The following is a 21,274-nucleotide window of genomic DNA, read 5'->3' on the forward strand; positions in this document are numbered from 1 at the left end:
CACAGGCTATCAATAATTAATACAGTATGAACAGGTAATAAATAGTTGTGGTGAAATGAGTCCAGATTATCAAACTCCTAAAGGAGGAACAGGACAACTTGACTATAAACTGTAAGTTTTATGGTGTTAATTACCTGTTTTACTGTGTATTGTTATTCATGATTAAACACTTAGTTTATTCCAGTTAGCAGAGAATGCAAAAATAATAATAATTATTGCTGATAACACTAAGGTAATTTGAAAAGTTGAACTTTCGTATCACTGAGATAAAAATTGTCTATGGTTATTACTTAAGCTAAAAAAAAAAAAGAAACAGCTTCCTCCCACATGTGTATAATATATATATGTATAAATGATACAAGCTTAAATGCATAGGGTCAGATATATTTTCTGACTACCTTAGTTTAGTTACTTCTATGAAGTATTATTGACTGAAAATTGAGTGAAATTTAAAATATCCATAAAAATAAGGTTACATAATTATATTAAATTTCAATTAATTTTTGTTTAAATAAATTCTGAAATATTCTCATTTTCATTCTAATGCTATTCTTCAATTCCGAAAGTACATGTGAATAAGATCCATGCCTAAATGAGGATTACTCACAGCTATTTGCAGATACTAAAAAAAGCCTACACATTACAGTTAATCTTACTGGCTGATACTTGCCAACAACATTTAGTAAGGGATTAAGAACAGATTCAGGAAGTTAAACTCTGGAAAAAAAAACCCACCTTTAAAACAATTCCTCAGAGGTATGAAATATTTTTATTGTTTACATTAGTTAAAGAAGAACTAGAGCCTGCTATATATAACAAGGGAGCCAGACTGAGACTGAAAAAGGTGCTTTAAAATCTTTTTGCAGAAGCCATTCCAGGGTAGTCCAAGTACACAAGTGACTGACAAAGTTCAACACAGTGATCAATGCCTACCAACACTTTCAACACTGTGGCACAGATAACCAAGTCTGTTGTTGCATTATAAATTTGTGGATTGGTCTTTCTAAGTGCCTGCATTAGTGAAATGTAGGTGAGCAAGAAAGAAATTAGGAGGAAGAGAGAGGCTGTTTTTCCATTTTTCAATAAAAGGCAAAAAAGTCTTTTTATAGACATGCATATGACACTCCTAGCCTTTCCTCTGGCAACTCTTGCTGCTTGTTTGTCAAGGCAAAATTGATAAAGAAAAGCGGGTTCCTTCTTTACCATCATATTTGTTTTCATGTGCTTTCCTTTGGCTTAAAACCTTCCAAATTAGTGACCGTTGTGTTTACACAGTGCTGACAGCTGCTGAAAACATATCATCTCATACAGCACAAAGAAGAACACAAAGGGAAATACTCATAAAGCATGCTATTCTTTTCCAGGCTTTCCTGTGCTTCTACTTTCTTGGTGCATTTTACATCACAGAACAAAGTAAAATATACAGGAGATTGGCTTCAAGACAAAGAAACATTTTAGATTGTTCTTTCTCCCTTGTCTTTTGCTGCCAAGATTAGTGGTCATGGAAATGAGTGGCAGCTACAAACCAGGTACATTTTCAAATTCCACTCTATGCTTTTGACTAAGATGTTCCTATATGATCTGAATTCAGAGGCAAAAAAAAATCCCATCTTACCCAAAAAACCTTAACCTCTAATATAAACAACTAATGGACACTGATTTGTCCACTGTAAAATAAGTTTATGCAGTGTTTTGTGAAAGTAAGAACACATAAAATCTTAACCTTATTACAACAGAGATCAAAATGTGAAAAACTAATGTTTGACTGCATGAAGTTGTTGTACTAGGAATATTATCCCCTTAATTTTGACTATTATATTTATTTATGATGAACTATTTTACTAAAGCTGTTTAAAATTGATTTCATTTTTACATGAGAATATTAAATTAGAAATCTTTTACACCCGTTACAAAAACTAATGCCCTGAAAACTGGCAATTTCTGCCTTTTGTTATGTAACCAAAGAAAAAGGTTTTCAATGGTACAAAACTTACAAGCACACCCACCTGACCACCCAGGCACATATATACATATATTCATTCCCTTGCTTAGTATTTGTGTATAAGGATATACAATCATTTTGCATGGTATTACCTCTTTTTTACAAAAGACTTTAATTTTTTTTATAAAGCTGAAAGATTTTTTGCAAAAGATGACATTTTTCAAGCAAATAGTCAAGACTTTAAACAGATCATTCTATGCAGCACATTTCTATTCTACCAAACTTTTTTATTATATCTTATTGATAAACTTAGAACTTCCTTTGGTTATGTTCATCTCAAGTTATATTACTTGTCTTATCCAGCATTACTTAAGACTGAGGGAGTGGCCATGCCTTTAGAACCCCATTGTTAGCAACCCAGGTTGATTGTCCAGATGATAAACATATATGAAAATTAAACTATGGTTTCTCATAGCATAACAGATTTGATAAAGCACTCCTATTTTCTCTGTGGATCAAATCTTGCCATATATTTTTCATAGCTGCATAGCTGTTCAATTTTATCACTGCAAACTTTCACAACCCATTTATGCATTCCAAGAGAGAGAAAGTGCAGATTTATTAAATAACACATGGAATATTCTGGCCCTTTTCACGTTTTTTAATATTTAAAAGACAATCTTTTAATTCCTGGTCTAGGGAAGATGGACCACAGCACAGCAGAAAGTTCAGATTCTGCTGAAGATATCTTCATCCAGGTATTGTAATGTGCACAGTGTCTTACTTTACTTACCTTTTATTAAGTTATAATAACTGACGTTCACGCTAATACACAATTACCAGAGCTCCCATTGCAGGTTGCTGCTGTTTCATCAAAGAGAGCCTCCCCAAGGCGCTTATCTGTCACTATTCACTAGTCCCAAATCCTCAGGCTCCCCTTACTCAGAACTCACTTGCTGGATGAGAACTACCAGCTGAGAGTTTGCAATTCTCAGTATTTTGGGAGTTCCAGGTGAGCAAATGAACACCTATTTCCAGCAAGCTGCAATATATCTCAGAGCTCACTGCTGTCTGAATTGAATAGTGTGAATGAGCTCTGAGATAACAGGAGTAGTAGGGATTGGAAATCAACCATGTTGTTCTCCTTGACTGTATTATTAAAAAAAAAAAGTGCATGAACAACTCTCAGGATTAATAAATAGTGAAAAAGATATTTAAAAAAGAAAGGAAGGAAGGGAAAGAAGGCAATTTTATATCACAAGTAAATCATCAACCGTATGAAAAATATAAAATCATTATGTCCTTATTGTTACAGATTCATTAGTGTAAGTAGTCTTACAGCTTATAATGTTTTAAAGCTAACGGTAGAGACTTGCAATAGTGGCAGATACGTTCACTTTACCTGTGCACACGCACACACACATAGGAACGCGCCACCTTGTTTGTAGTCAGTGTTCTCCATCAGAAATTGCACACCACTAAGTTTCAGACTAGTGGTCAGGGAAATAAAAAATAGTTACATTGCAGAAGTATATTGCATAGGAATGCGTTGTGCCTCCTTTGGAGATAATACTGAACTTTATTGTGTAATTCAAATTATGTATCTTCACAAGAAGCTACTGAATAAACAAAACCTGTCATTATACTGGAATTAAAACACATAAAGAGGAAAAAACGTAATTTATCTCTTTCAAGTTGGTTATCAAAGAAAATATTGCTGAACAATTGAGGACTTTCACATAATATCTGTCTAATTCAAAGGCTGCAGAATCAGAGGAACAATAGCCATTCTTCCTGCATGAACATGCAGAAGTGATAATGGCAGTAGGAGATTTTATTCTTGTTTGTAGTCAAAGCACTCTGAGACCTGTCTTCAAGGTTATCTCTTTTTACTCCAAGGATCCTGCTGTTGCACTGTGTATACTTATCTTTTGTAAGAGTTGTGTAAAAGACAACCCAAGCCTTCTTTGGGAAAGAACTAGAATATCAGACTAATTTCTACAGACATTTCGGTGCCATTAACCCTAGCTGGGGGCAGGCCCCTTCCTGAAGGCAGACTATGGCTTCATGGAAGAATACCGCTTGAGGCACCTCTTATCCTGTGTACCTACTGACTAACTTAAGCAGGTTTTGCTCAGTGAGTTTTTGTGTAATTTTTGTCAGGGCCATTCATAGGTACCTCTGTCTCCTTCTGCCTTCATCCGCTATATTATTTATTGAATTTTCATATCCAGTTGAGGTATAAGGACTTCACTGAGTGGCTACCTGCTGTTAATTAAATGGTCTGAGAGTCCTTAGGATATCTTTTGTGTTTAGACATGGGGCCTCTGGCACAGTATGGCCAGGATGTGCCCAGTCATGGATTTGTCCCCTTCACCTTATCGAAGTAGTTTTCAATTAGCCCTTTTTTAAATTTTAATTCTTTTGGAAGGGATTAATAGCTTACTAGAGCTATTGCAAAAATTATCATGGGATACAAAAAGGTAGTAGAAGAAAATTCTGAAAATTTATCTGTTCACAGGTAGTCCAGTGAAGTATAAAATATATCTGTCTGGGCCCTCAGCAGGCAGGTATGTAGTATTTCCATTTCTGCTATTCCGCTGAGGTTTTACTTAAGTAGGGACAATTTTATATTTACTCCATAAAATTCTTATCTTGGGGCACTAGCCACACACAGTTTCTGAAACATTGTCTCTGGTCAATCAGCAAACAACTTGTAAATGTCCATAAATGTCCAGTCACCAAATAAGGGATCAAGACAAATATGTGGCCACTGGGGCTTTTTGGGAAGTAACAGGTGTTAGGAAGCAGGTATGGACTGGACACTAATCCATACCCAAATTCTCGAAATATCTTTCAGCGTTCCCAAACTGACAACTCAAAAGGAAGACAAATATGTGAAAACCATTCTTTTTCTCCTCTGCCCAAAAGACCTTATCAGTACATAATTACCTTCCCTGGCTGGTCAGCTGGGATAACATCTTTTTCTCCACCTTCCTCTTTTGCAATGTAAGTTTAAAATACACTTTTTTTTTTTTTTCCTACTGTCCCTACTGCACTTCTAAGGCCTCCAGAGTAACAGAAGGTAAGACATACTAACAGAATAAGAAAAATCTTTGGACAATTCATGCAGATCAAGCAAACACTCTCTGCAGGTAGCAGTAGGAGGTGAATGAGCTACACTTTTCCCAGTAATTAATATTATGGCTGACCTCTTCCAGCTTTGGAGAACTACTGTGTACTTTAGCTCTTCTTGTAGATGTGTGAAGATATCTATAATACTAACTATAAATAACTGTAATTTCAAATTCTCTAACCTGTGTGTGTTTTCTCCTATCACAGTTTGTTAACAGACTGTACTCATCTGCATGCCCCAGTATGTGAGTCCTAATGATCAGTGGTGTTTAGCTGGGGAAGACTGTATGTGGCCAGCATACAATTATATTCTTTTAGTACTGCCTCTATGACTTCAAGAGTCTGTGGCCTTGGGTCTTCCTGAGCTGGAAGTAGCAGTTTTCTGTTTAAAAATAACATCTGTTCTTTTCATGGAACTTCCATAGCTTGATAGTAGAAGCAAAATAGATATATTTACCTGATGCCTAAAACCTTGCAAATGCAGTCACATATGTATTTATCCCAAGTTTACAATCTGGCATTTACTGAGTTTTCTGGGGAATCTAATTGCATAGGTTTCAGTCTACAATACACACATTATTTGCTTAACACCTGAAGGTTATAAAAGAGATAATAGGATCGTAACGAAGAGTGGGAAAGCAGGGAAGGAGATGGAGTACAGCGCTGAGTGGCATCAAATATGAGAGACAGTGACTTCTGGTTTATAATTCTTTAGGAGTTCAATGCTGAGTGGAAGCTGAGAAACTTTGTCTCTTACCCATATCGCCACTACAAGGGACAGCTGCTGCAGGAAGCAAGGCAACCCAAAGTTAACTTGTGACACGCTGAAATGCCTTTCTATGGCTGTGGGAGGTATATATACCTTTTATTCTCACACAAATTACTGTTTATTTCCTGGTACTGTAAGCCTGCACAGCTACATGAAGCAAACATTACTGCACAAACATAAAACTGGTAGAACTTGGTCCTTTAACAGCTTTCCTAGAAACATGAAATTCTGCCTAAAGATTTCATTCCTGCCCCTTAAGCAAGAAAAAAGTTCTAAGCACTTTTCTTCCAGTCACATGTGAATCTTCCATCTGTTTGAAATGGTCATTAATATTTGAAAACTGACCCTTCTTTTTCTACACCCTCTTGCCATCCTCAACAGCAGTAAAGACCACAAAGCAGTGGAAAGTAAGAGGATAACCAGAAGCAGCTAAACTAAATGAAATTCAGATTGCTGCCAGTTCTTCTGTCTCAAATTCAATACAATGTTTGACATCCAAAATGAGGGTCAGCTGGCAGGTATAGCAAATCTGCACCTGCTTGGAGCTAGTGGAAATTGTCCCAACTGCTTTATTTCCCTGTCTATCTTTCCTGATGATATGAAAACTGAGAGGTTTAGATTACACACATCACTGAAGAAACTGAAGCTTTGTAATCTCTTCAGTGAAGTAGCACAAAGGAGGTTGCAGTACTTTTAGTCCAATTTTACTGCAGTACTTTCCCATTGCAAAGACCGGAATGGTATGCAGCACTTGGTGATCTTCTCTATCTTAAACAATTTAATTCTTTGGTACAGCAGCAATTTCTAACAGTCCTAAATGACCACAGACAAAAACAAGTCTGTTCTTTCAGCCAGCACATTGATAGAAAAGCTTCTGAGCAGAGCACTGAGTTGCTGCAGCACAGCATAATCAAAACATTTTAGCAGACGTTTTACTTGCTGCTGCACGTATTTTAAGTAACCTGGTTTCGTGCACAAAATTTCTGAAGTACATTCAAGCATATACTTGCAAAGACATTTTTGTATGCAAGCTGGAGAATCTGATCTTGACCACTCCGTAAATTTAACAGGTGGTTTTTTCAGTTGTTCTGTAAATGTCCTGGAATTGTTTGCCTCAAAACTTTCTCATCTCAATAAAAATTTGTATCCTGCCTTTACTCATGAAGTGGAATTTATAGTAACATGCAAACAAAATTCCAAAATTCGTGGATGCATTAACACTTTAATGAAGAAATGTATTGATTTTCTGCGATCTAATATAATTTTTCTGGAAAATTGAGCCATAATTCTGATAAGAAACAGCTTTTTTTCACTGAAAAACTCAAGATGGAAGAAAAAATCTGTATAAAGAACTCTATGTACAAATTCTTTTACAGTTTCAAGATGTTTTTTCAAAATTCAGAACAATCCACACCGTCATTGGAGTCAAAATACTCAAAAATAACTAATTTTCTAAAAGTGAGATTCAATTATTGGCTGTTGTCAGGCCAGATGTTAAAACATTACTCTCTATTAGTTTAATTCTTATCCTGCCACACCTTGTCTGAACTATGACAGCTGCTAAACAGTGTTCCACAAAAGCAAATGATGGCCTCACATAAAACAGATGCCTTAATCAATGGAATCAATAAATATATGTGGAAAATGTAGAAAAAAGACTGCAGATCAAATGGATCCCTGCGGGATGTGTCTAAACCTAATCAAAGTGATGTTTTCATATCTCTGTACAATGCTGCAGTGGCTGAAGAATCAAAATGGCATAAAAATCTGTTGCATTCTTTATTTGGGATTTCTGATGTGAACTGTTGTCTAGTAGGCTGTGCACAAAACTCATTTCCTTGAGTTCCATCTCAGATTCCATAGCAGCTTAACCTTTGAATCACTTAATCTCTGTATGTGCCAGTTTTCCCTGTAGGCAAACATTTTCTCATTTTCTCACCACAGGTCCTGAGAATTAATATAAAATCATATTAAAATGACCATGAAATCACAGAAAAATAAGAATCAAAGTGGGAGAAAACTTAACTGACCACCTGTCATGGTTTTAGTTGGGAAAGAGTTAATTTTCTTCACTGCAGCTGGCAGAGTGCTGTGCTTTGGACTTAGTAGGAAAATAACGTTGGTAACACACCGATGTTTGGGTTGTTGCTGGGCAGTGCTTGTGCTAGTCAAGGACTCATAGTTCCCAGGCTCTGCCGGGGGCACAAGCAGCCGGGAGGGGAGGGGGCACAGCCAAGAGAGCACATTCAAACGGGCCACCGGGACATTCCATACCATGTAACGCCATGCCCAGTGTGTTACTGGGAGGGGTTGGCCGGGGGCGAGGCAGCGATCGCGGCTCGGGGACGGGCAGCGTCGGTCGGCGGGTGGGGAGCGGCTGTATCGCTTGTTTCTAGGGTTTTTTCCCTTTTTATGGTATTATCATAATTGTTATCATCATTATCATTGTTATTATCATTACTATTTTAATTATTAAACTGTTCTTACCTCAACCTGTCACGATCCACTGTTGGGCTGCACAATCTGGCAGAAGTTGCGCCCCCTTGCTTTCTAACCAACCTCAGGTAATCCTGGGTGGCTTGGGGCGGCTGGGCTTCACTTCTGAGCGATGTTCAATTGGACGTGTTATCGTGACCAGGTTGGTTGCATTCTCGGCAACAGAATTAAGACTCAAAACGGAGTCAAGTGCCAAGTCACTTTATTTGGCCGCCAACAAGTACACGAGAGAAAAACGAAAAAAAAAAAAAGGAAAAAGAGTTACAATAGCTACCCTCACGGCTCTGCGGCCTCCCGTCGGCGCGACGTCCCCTCGGTCCGGTGCAGGAACGCTCCAACCGGTCTCCGCCGGTTCCGCCATTTATAGCGCTGTCCCGCTGCATAGTCAATGAGCTGGTTTGCATGGCCACGCCTCCCGCTCGGCAGTGGGGCGCATGCGCAGTATCGTCACTAGAGGGTGCTCGACGGTTCCAGAGGGTTCCAGGGGGTCCAAGCCCCCCTCCCTTACGTTGTAAGATGACCCTAGGCCAGGCGCATGCGCAGAGGACTGGGCCTGTGCGCTCCGAGACAAGATATAGTTATGTATGTTCCTGCTGGGTCGAACTTCCTCAGTTGCCGTCGTGGTGAAGCCTTGGTAGTCAAGTCGTTCAGCCGACAATGTTGAGACAAGTTTCTAATCCCTTACACAACCCACAACATTTTTTTAAATTTCTGTTCTTCTGATTCTCTCCCCCATCCCACAGGGGTGGGGGGAGTGAAGGAGCGGCTGCGGGGTGTTTAATTGCCAACTGGGGCTGAACCATGACGGCACCTAGTCTTGAAAATTATCTAGTTGCTAGTAACTCTTCACATATATTAAAAAAACCATGTATTCAAGACTGGGTGCTGAATCCTCAGTCCACTTTACCTAGTATATAACACTCACCATATTCTATGATATGTGATAAAAACTTAAGTTTTGTGAAGTCCAAGCAATTGATTCATAACAAAAAATTAGTAAGTTTAGGGAAAAAATCCCAAACAACTCCCCTCCCCCTAAACCGAAAAGCCCCAAACTCAAAATCAGAAAGCACCAGAACTAAGAGTTTAACATGGGATGAACTGGGAAAATGTCTTCATTCACAGGGCTTTTCATCCTGTTTTAAATCAAGATGATTTCCAGTCAGGATTGTATTAGTTTTCAGTACAGTATTAGTCTTTGCATGTAGTGTCCCAGCTAAGCATCTAGGATTTTGTGTTGTGCTTTGATTCTTAGCTAGATATGAGAGACCAAGAAAACTCATCCAAACTACAGGTTCTCTTCCATTTTATATGTCTTTGGGATGACACAGTATTTAAAGAGTGTTACATAATTTTTACTTCATACCACAAATTCCTTCCTGTCATAAATGTTAATCTGATCTATTTTTTCCAGAATTTTCTATTAATAAATGGCTTGATACTAACTTAAGGGAGGAGACCACACTCAACATCAGAGACCACTATTCAGGATCAGACCAAAGATTTATAATTTAATTATTTTCTCTCTCCTATTCTTTCTTACCACAGGCAAGTAGGCATTAGTTCTCATTTCATGGGATGTTCTAATACTTTCAATGGCCTTAAATATGAGCATGGATGAGATACTATAATTTGCATTTTTTTATAGCCTTCTATATTGTGTTATGTATAATGTCACTTTTTATTTACCTGCATTCCTTTTTGATCACAGCTATAAAATGGGGCTCTTAAATGTCAGTAATAATTCATAACACAAGGAATATGAAATGAAGGGCAAAGCTTACACAGAAGTAAATTAACTGCATTTAAATCCTATCAGGGACATGTAGAGGAAATGTTCTGCAGTGGGTATGATAGTGAGTTATCTCCCTTTGGCATTTACCCTTAAACTGCAGACTCAGATGGGATAAACTATGTTCCATAATATCCTGGAACATAAAAAGAGACATTCTTCAATCGAGTTTGACTACATTTATAGGAAAGGCAAATTCTTCAGTGTCATTGTCTACAATGTCAGAGAGATAGCCCACTGCAGGCACACCAAGGCAGTCAACTCCATAGTGTAATTAAAGTGCAGTAGGCCCTACACAAATTATTCTGGCATTCAGCAGTACCTGCAGTTTATGAGGACTGGGAGTTGGTTCAATGGCCTACTTTGGAGGTCAGGCAGAAAGTCATGTTGCTTCCTGCTGTGCCACTGTTTGCTGCTACCAGTTTTGGGCATCACTGGCCAAAGTGCTTGGCCAACCTCTGGCATGTCTCCATGCATGTCCCTGGTGTCCAGGATTGTTCCCCACTTCCAGCATCTTTCCTCCAGGCAGGATCTTCATCTTTTTCTTTCCACGCCCTTTTTTCTAAGATCACTTCTTCTTTTGGGGAACTGTTATTTTCTATCCCGTCTTCTTTCTGGACCCCCAAACCCCTAGTTTTCCCAGCCTAAACAGTTTATGTGATGAAGCATAGTAATTGCTGGTACTGTCTCATGTCTCCTTATTAATTGGAAGATTCAAAGTATGCCACTTTTTCTTGGTCTGGGTGTTATAAAAATTTACAACCTTCTCTACCAGTTGCAGGTAGCAAACAGGAGGCAGTTCAAAAGTCCAATTTTGGACATTCCCAACATCCTCCCCTCCTTCCCTCCTGCCCTGGATACATGCCTCCTGCTAGTATTTCACAGTTTAAGCTGTTGGTTTTGCCATTTGCTTTGGCTGGCAACTGTACTTCTACAGCAAAGTTGCTGTGTAGGCGGACAATACAATGGAAAGGCTTCAGGCACCACAGGTAGGAGCAGTTAAGGTTATTTTGTTCAGAACACCACCTTTGTGATGGAGCACTAGTGGTTTTGTCCTATTGGCTTCTTCTCAGAGGTGTCCAATCTGGGCCATTGTTTTTGTGTTGTAAATGAGTCTCTTTTCAGAATATGTTTAAAGTAGTTCAATTGTAATAGCAAAAACGTTGACTAAATCTCACTCCAGTGATACCATAATACTCCATATTTCATACACAAAACCCACCATCTTTGTTTATTTTCCAGCTAAGATTGCACAAAAGGACATTATAGTGAGATGTCATGCAATTATGTGTTCACTGTTGGTGCATTGCACTCAGTACTGTAAAAATCTGCTCGTTCTATCTCAGATGTTTCATCACATCTGAAAAATGACAGAAGAACATTTTATAATGCCAAAGACTGAACTGTTCGTGTTTTAAGTTATTTTATATTTGTTGGCTTCCTTTCTACTGGAGTGACTCTCCAACCTAGAGATCTCCTTAAAACATGTAACCACTCAATATAAGACATACAATTTTTAAAAATTATAAAATAAACCAGATCATCTCCTTTGAAAGGAAAAAGTACATGTGAAGGAATACCCTTTTGCTTGTCCCATATAGTACGATATACCTTAGCTCTGGCAGACACTCTGCAGAAGCCCATATCCACAAGCCACATATCCCATATCACAACAGCATAGAGTAACAGTAATTGTTAGCTTTCTTGTACAATTTTTTATTACAACAATAATGTTAAGCATTGAGATCTTACAAATATCTCAATATTTGTAATCATCAGCAAAAGAGGAAAAAAATCAATGATAAAACTTATCAACTCTATACACTCAATGCACAAGAATACAGAGAATACAGGGAATGTACTCTTGTTTGTGTGTTTGTACTTTAGTCAAAAAACTGGAAAATCAGTTACCAGTAAAAGTGTAGTTTTAATATCTCAAATTTTATGACAGACTAATTTCCTAAGTATTGATGCATTTTCCCAGGTCTGCTTTATAGCTTATGATGAGTGTCAACCTTTTGCATGTTTGCTGTTATTAATTTCATTTAGCTAGTTTAAAGCTAGCTCAGGCATTTCTACACAGGTTTCAGTCATCTTTTTGGCTTCAGTATATATGTTTTAGAGGCCTGACATAAAATTCCAACCTTAGGCACTGTGGTTTTATTCTGCCAGTGTATACTTCCAAAATTAATTAAAGATATACCTGTAAATTGAAAAGCAAAGCAGAGTCAAACATTTGATCATAAGATTACTACAATATCATGTGCTTCCCTTCTGGGGTCAAAGCACTGAGTTGGCTTTATAGTGGAACATAAATAGAATTATTATCAGTTGCTGGTAATTTCCTTTTATAATTTTGGCTAGTGAGGAACTAGGATATCCTTTAAATTTTGTTTTTCACAGCTGAGCTAGGAGGCTTACAATGTGCTGCCTTATTGATTGTTTGGGAAGAAACAAGTCAACATATTACGGATAACATTAATGCCTAATATTAGTTGAACAGAAAATCCCAGGCCTCCGTATATAAACTCACAATGGACAGATAAATATTTGTAATGAATACTTACATGAAACGTGCCTGCTTTAATGTGACCTGAAACCAAACTGCACTCAGAAGTTATCTGATCTACTTTATGCTGATTGATTTTCTGAACTTAGCCAACTCCAAGTCATCTGCTAAAAGATGACACCTCTGCAGTTGGCACACACTGTCTATTTTGATTTTGTTGTCCTTTTCTTCAACCAAAAATTTCACAGTACAATCAATAAGCTGCATTTCAAACACTGAAACATATTGCTTTAAGAAATCAGGGACAGCTTCAACAAACTATTTTTCGATTTCTCTCAAAAAATGTTATTATGCTCAAGCAATTAATTACTTGGGACTTTTTTCTCCAAATACAAGTGCTCATTTTGCTATGTTGTCATTCTATTATCGTGGATCAAAATTTAGAGGGATGTTACTGCATGTGATCCATTTTTGATACAAAGAAAATTGTAAATTGTTCATATTTCTGTTCTATGATATCATATTCTTTAAATTTACTCTCTTTTCATTTCTTTCAGGTTCTTCAGTGAACAGTGGAAGAACTATCAGTTACAACACTTGCACAGTTGACCTCACCAAAATCAGTAGATCAATAGTCCTCAGTATGAATTTGCATGTTGGCCCTAAGTATGTAAATACATAAATCTGTGATCCTAAATAGTGGGTTTATGGTACCCTTGTAAATTTATAATAGAAAAAGGTTTTCCATATGTACAATGTCTGTTGCTAAAACAAATTAATTTTCTCTAGTTTTTCTCCAGTAAATCCCCAAACATGTAAATATTTTAATGAAAACTTCCCAAACTAATATCTGCACTCCTTGAATTAATGCTTTAATTCAGAAACTTAGAAAGTCTCATCAGTTTTTTCTACATCTTTTCATTGTTTCACAATTTGGTGTTCATCTTTAAGTGAAGAAGTATTTCTGACAGGCTATGGCTCTTTAGCTGAACAGCTAGTTATAGGGATCAGCTGCTGAGTAACCCTGTGAAAGAATCAAAAGAAAGCATATTTACTTAAATCAGAAATAATCAGTGAGAGAAAGGAGAATTTAAGTAAAATGATGAGTGATTTCCCCTCAGTATAATCACAATTAATGACATAATCCTTCCAATTAATTTATTTTATGCTTCTTTTTTCAAAGGCATTGTGTCTTATAGACCAAATACTTGTCTTTCATACAGAAGCAATCATGCTAGAACTACAGTGGAACACAGCCCAGTTTGGGAAATTAGTCCTTAGAAGACAATGTGTACAGGAATCATTTGAACTAGAGCTCCCGTGAGGTACAACTATTTGGACACAGATGAATATGGACTCAAAATCTGAAATAACTTGATGTCCATTTGAAAGAGTGTTTTCGTGAATTGTTGATAAAAAAGGATTTTTCTGTGCTGTTTTCCTCTATCAATCATTATAGAATGGTTGCCTCTAGCTACCAGCTAACCATTTAATGAAATATGTCTAAAACTAATCTATGCAATTTTGAAATCAATACGCCAGATGTCTTATGCATGCATAATATCTCCTCCAGAGTCTAAAAAAGGCAAATATTTTGCATTCTATATGTCCTTTTCCCTACTAATAAACTAATATTAAATAATGCAGACTAAACTTAGAGCTGGATTAGCATTTCTTAACTTTCAACAGCTTCAGCAGTGTGTAACTCAGCTGCCAATTTTTTCATATGCTAAAACTTGACATACAAAATCTAAGTCTAGCGACCTCTTTTTTTAAGAGAATAAGAGACTGCTCAGTCTTAAAGTAGCATACATACAATTTTAAGAGAATATACCTAAAAGAATGAAGGGTGAAGTGGAGAACTATTTTGTGAGCTACCATAACTAAAATCCAATAATTTACTTTATCCTGCTGTAGTTACAGCAGTGATCCATCCTGATATGGACTACATGTGGTCTGGGAGATGGAGGGGTCTATTCTAGGTAGAGATTTAAGTCGTACTTCCTGCCTGATTCAGACCTCAATTATATCAGCAACAAGTATTTCTGTGTTAAGTAATAGACTGCCCAGAAGCATTTGATCAATTTCTAGTAGCCTCTTCCACCAAAAGCTTGCTCATGACTCCTCCTCTTTCCTGGGACGTGGATGAGATCATTTGGACCTCCTTCACAGCATGTCTTAGCTGTCTTCTACAAACTTTGTATCAGCAGGTTTCTCCTACCTGAGTTTTTAATAGACACCTTTCACACCTTCAATTTCTATTCTAAAACAGCTAAAAAGAGATCAATATCTATAGAAGGTAATGAAAGTACTTGTCTGTCTTTATATTTTAAACCATCCCATACATCTCAAAATAAATGCTGACCATTATGGGTGGTATTTATTCATGCAATGAGGATACCATCCTAAATGTGAAATAACCATCTTGTTTAGATTTAAAAAGTACTTTATTGTACTATATAAAAGCCAGAACAGATGTTAAAGCAACATTCTTAACCCCAGGTATTAAAACAACAACCAAGTCCCACAGACTACATTCTGTTTTCTTAAAATGTTTGAGATTATAAAATCTACAATAATAAATATTCCTGGGCTTTGACTTCTGGAATTCTTATTATTTTGTGGGTCATATTTTTAGCTTTAATCTGTAAGCATATCTTAGAAATGTACATGTTACTATGATGGATGGTATCATTTATATGACACTATGTTGCAAAGCAAAAAAGAAAAGTAAGAAAGGATTCTACCTAATTGCATGGTTATAGAGGCAGGGGCTTGAAGGAAAAGGACGTGAAATTCAGTACAATCCATAAGAATAGAGGGGTAAAATGAAAAGGCATAGAACTGAAGATGTAAAATGAAGGAAAGAATTTGTGAATAAGCTTGATAAAATTATATACGGACAACATACAAAGGTTCTTTATTAGTCATGTAATCTAAATATTTAACTAAGTTAAAAAAAAAAGTAAAAGTCAGGTCGAAAATATGTATTAGCTACATTAGTGAACACTTTGAAAAAAAACCTAGGCCCCAAGTCTGCTACTACCATTAAAGTAAGATCTCTGTATTAGATTAAAAATGAAGATACTAATCAGATTTCTTTTCTTACTGGACAAGCAACTAGTAGTATGTATGAGAAGTCAAAGTTTTATCTGGTCTGCGTGAAATCTTCTGGACTTAAGATTTTGAAGATGACTTCCAGGAACACGACTACCTCAGTGGGGGACCGCAAAGTTTGCTTTTTGTGAACCCTAACAGGACTAAACCTGGAATGTTTTAATACCTGTGGAAAAAGAAACATAATAAAAACAGGCATAAAAATATATTTATATACATGCATGTATAACATATTTTAAAAAGCAATCCTCAGAGAAAAAGGATCCTCAGATGATGTAAAATCAGTTGCAGGGGGAATTGTGTTTAAGAAAAAATTTGAAGAACTTCTTTGACTAGCAATACTAAATGAAAAAAATAGAATACATTTAATGTTGGCAAGACAAAATATCTCAGTAATTTTGTTTTTATGTGACAATTATTTCCCTGCTGTTCTGCGTGCTTATAGATAAAGAAAATGTTCTTCTGATTTAATGTGAGCAACTGTTGGATGGCAACCTAATTTGAATGAATAAACAGAATAAAGAGTGTTTCTCCACTATGTTCTTAATATGTGCATTGGTTGCCATAGGTATGGGGGTTTTTTTAATAGGGTTATCAATAATGGTACTAAAGCAACTTATTCTCTTTCAGTTTGCTTAAGCTCTTTATGGGATTTCATTTAATATGTCTATAGAGCAGAGTTTATTTAACTTAGACATATGGAAAAGCTTCAATCTTTTTAATAATCTCTCTTTTTAAATCATGTCTGTCTTTTTTTTTTATGACAGTAACTCAGCTGCCTGTGTCAGGATCAACTGTATTCTTACCATAAGATTCTTAATGTAGGAAAAATGAGCTCTAAGTATTGCTACAAGCAATGTGTCAAAAGCTTTTGTCAGGTTATTTGTAAGCCACTGCTTTACCTTTTTCTTTTCTGGGCTTCTGATAACGTGGTACTGTGGTGTTCATTCAAATTAACACCAGAGCTGGCAGCAAGTGTGAATTTGTAAGGTAAGATCAGTTGATGCACTTGCAAAATGCACAGTTGGAGAGATTATGGCCAAATATTTCTTCAGAGATTGTTAATTTACTCTCTGTTCTTGTTCCTTCACTGCCTGAGGATGAGCTTAATTGTGGACTTGTAGCACATGGCTATGAACTGGGGAGATGAGCTTTCACTGAAATATGCTGTGCATACAAGGACAGTACATTGAAAAAAAAGTGTGGAAAAATTGTTGTTGAAAAAGTAGTAGCTTGGATGTTGAAGTTATAGCACTTGCTGTGCTGTAGAAAAAAGAAGTGTGAGTCTAATTTGCATAAAAAAGAGCTTTAAAAGGAAATAGCTGGATTACCCATATGAAATAGGTGAGCAGAGTTTAGTTCGTACTGGAAGGGACTTTCTGAAGTTTACAGAGCTATGCTGCTATGAAAACTATGAGATTTGTTGATATTGCCGAAGGTCTGAAGATCAAACACTTGCTGGATTTATATAAACATTTTTGATAATTTTCAAACAATTGCTTCTGCCCTGAGCTCAATATCTGATGCTTAACTAAGACACAGACACTAGAAAAGTTCAAAGTTTGATTAGGATGCAAGAGCAAATGGAGAATCCAATAATATGCTATTTTAGCAAGATGCTTTATTATTAATTTGAACCTGTTTGACTGCAAACTCCAGTCATTGATCATCTTTAGATGACCGTTGTAAGCAATTGCCACTTGATTTTAAAGCTGATTTGCACTGTGCAGGAGGCCTCAACAGACTGGAAACTCCATGCCAAGAACATTTGCAAGCATCAAATAGTAATGCCAAATCCAGGTTAACTACATTCACCTCAGTTTAAGAATACTGAATGTTATGATTAATGTTTAACACAATATAAACCTAACCTTGTTATGTCAGTAAAACTAATAATCAGGAGATACATAGCTGTATGACCCCTTTCTTATATTTAGAGAATCTGGGATCATGGTGAAGGCTTTTGAAATATGGTCCCCTGGTAAATCTTCAAAGTATGCTAAAGTTTTTGGAACAACTCATGTTCAAACTTCCCCAGCTGTACAGAAGGTTGGAGGAACCAGATAAATGGTTTAGCAATAATGAATGGATTATAAGCAGCAATTTTCTATGTTAAATTTAGGGATTTATTCCAGAAGCAGAAGATAAGTTTGGAAAGAGGTAGTAACTGACTGTTTAGACTGAAATCACACCATCAGACCTTGTGTAGGAGTAGCATCCATGTCCACATAATGCAACTGAATACTGAAATGATAGATTTTTTTGTATTAATCGATCTGTTGTTTGGCTTCAAATTGTAATCCATTGCCATTTCTTTCAACTTAGGTGTATTTTGTGCAGATCTTTTGCAAAGTTTTCATTTACAATGCTGTGATAGTTAAAATTCATATTTCTAGAAAGAATTTGAAAGCTGCTGATGGAAATGGTTTCTGCTATGGGCTTTTTTCCATCGTTTTTCTACAGTGGTACACAGGGAATGTATTTTTTTTCTGTTTTTGTTGCCATGTAAACTAAAACTTTACCTTTTATTCAGTAAAAGCTAGGACCTTTTGTTCAATAAAAGCTAAGTGTTGCAAGCTCACAATAAAACTTAACAGTTGGCAGGGGTGTATTCTACATTCATTTTTACATATTTTGTAAAAAAAGAAAGGACTTGATTGTTTCAGACTCAGCAGTATTTTAAGCTTGGTTCTTATTTTAGTTATATTAACATAACCTTATTGTGGATGAGATCAAAGTTCATACAATAGTCTAGTGGTCATTGCCTTGCTTTATTCCCCACTTTCATACTGATTTACAGAAAAATAAAGTCTTTCTGCAAAAGTGAACTTGTTCTGCTTATTTAAAGAGATATTTTTCTTTTAACTGCAGCTGTCTTAAAGCTACTTGGAACAGCACTAGTTAGCGGTCAGCTGTATTCAGTGCAGTTTGGTATGATAATGTTATTTATATAAAATTATTGTTCTTTGTACACTTCAGCTAAAAGTTTAAGACAGCTGAAAATGAAGGAGAAAAATCTGTCAGGAAAGAGCAGTGTAAGAGGATCAGAAGAGCAAGGGACTGTGACAACATGCTGGAGGTGATACAGCAGGAAAGGTTAAGTGTATATGAGAGCTTATAGGAAGACAACTAGAGAGTTCTGAGCAGAACAGGAAAACTATAGGAAGCAGACATTGTCACAAATAATGTAAAATTTTCAGCATTTCAGGAAACTTAGGTCATCTGTAAGAGGTGCTAAAGACTCCTCAGGACTTTGAGGCCAATGTTATGATTTCAGAGGATTAGAATTATGATTTTGGATCTATTTGTTTTAACAAGACTACAGAAGTCTCCTTGCACTTGTTGGCTGACCCAAGGCAGTTTCTAGGAGTCTAATTTGTGACTAGATCATTATTTTTGTTTGGTTCCAGCAACTAGTGGGAAAAGGGAACATTACATATAATTACTACACTAATAAAAAATAAACAATGTCCAAGAGCACACCACAATCTGTGGTGCAGGGAAGCCAAATTATGTCAGAGTGGGGAAAATAACTGAGAGGAGTTAAAGTTTAAAAATGAGAATGCTCCCTTCTAATTTTGTTTATTGTGTTTCCAACAAGGTTATAACTTGGACTGCTGCTGTGAGTCTTCCTCTGGAAGCCCTTACAATACCCCTAATATACTGCTAATGGTAGTGTCGATAAGTACACCTGAGTTAGATGGGTAGCATAGTCCAAAGCAACTGGTGTGAGGAATTGCTAGAAGTGGTCTTTGTGGATGAAGGCTCCTATGGCCTAGGTCAGGACTCAGAAGATCACACAAAAGGCTAGAAGGAACTAACCTCATCTTACAGTTTTGAAATTACTCTTCTGAGTGAAATTTCCTTCAATGAAAAGAACTTATGTGCTTATATGAGACATTAATGGCGACACACATTCTAAAGCTTCTCTCAATCCTTCTTCTTCCAATGTCCCCTGAAATATATTCTGAAAAATATTCATGCACAATATTGTAAGCTGAATCATTTTCACAGACCTGCTATCCCATGACTCTTGAAAGATTCACATTGCTAGAGAAGATGCTCTGAATTTACTGACATTTAATCAGTCACTATCTGGAGGGTAAAAAATTAACCTAATTGTAGTTACGAATGGGCCAATAATACAGACAGACTTCAGATAATGCGTGATTAAGACTGCTTCTGAGATATACTGAAATATGTTAACATATGAAAGAGCACTATATCAGTAACCTGATATAAGTATTAGGTTGGGGAAGATAAATTTAATAGATTTCTGACTCAATTTGTGCCACCTTTGCACAGCATGAGAAAGCAACATACTACTGTTGACTCTACTTTCCCAGAAGGTTGAAATTTGTGAGATATGTGTCATGTTCCTATTCTCAGCGAAAGCAATTCTCTATTGGTAAAGAGTACAATAATTCCTTTTACTGGGTATATGCCATATTTAAAGATTATAAATATTTTATAGAAAAAGAAGTTTACAATTTTTTCTCCTGTTTTCTATGTAATGGACAAAACCACAGAAATACCAATAACATCCTAAACAGGAGGAATTTTAGCGTAATAGGAAAGGAATGCTCAGGAATATTAAAGTGTAACTAAACCTCATACAATCCTATAAAATACTACTAGATGATTCATACATAAACCGGTATAAATAATTCTAAAAATTGTAGATTAAAGAACAATTTAAGAAAAATTATTTGCAATAGATGGTATGTCAAATTAATTTTAAACCTTCTATTAAATTTCTGCTTAATAGAAGACAGGCCTCGGAAATAAGAAGATACCCTTAATCGAAATAGCTTTTATTGAAGGTACTAGAGCCCAGCTAACGAGCTTCTGGCCTGAAAGTCCTGGCTCTGTTACCGTTCTGCCTGTCAGTTTCCACCCTGCAACTCGGGTGTCTCAGCCATAAAGTGGGAGTAAATCAAGATCAGAGGACAATGTATTCATCCCATTTATTTGTAGGGAATCCATTACTGTAGTAACTAAAATATTTGCTGTATTTTACTGGAGACCTCTGGGCCTCTGTAAATCCTAAACCTAGAAAAAACATAGAAGTGCTAAGTCCCTGTACAGAAATAGAAAACTGCTATTGACAGTGGAAGAAAACAATGTGTAAAGTAACAGATACTGTAGGAATGCCTACCAACCCTGAACAGTGGAAGAAGCAACATCACACCCAAATGATATAGTTGTTCTGAAGCCATAGATGTTGGAAGTCAACTACAGAACTTTCAGCTCTGTCGTGGTTTAGCCCCAGCCAGCAACTAAGCCCCACACACCCACCCACTCACTCCCCCCACAACAGGGGAGAGGCTCAGGACTAAAAGTGAGAAAACTTGTGGGTTGAAATAAAGACAGTTTAATAGGTAAAGCAAAAGCTGAGCAAGCAAGCAAAGCAGAGCAAGGAATTAATTTACTACTTCCCATGGGCAGGCAGGTGTTCAGCCATCTCCAGGAAAGCAGGGCTGCATCACACGTGACAGTTACTTGGGAAAACAG

The sequence above is a fragment of the Phalacrocorax carbo genome, chromosome 9, assembly GCF_963921805.1.
Source record: "Phalacrocorax carbo chromosome 9, bPhaCar2.1, whole genome shotgun sequence".
Classification (NCBI taxonomy): domain Eukaryota; kingdom Metazoa; phylum Chordata; class Aves; order Suliformes; family Phalacrocoracidae; genus Phalacrocorax; species Phalacrocorax carbo.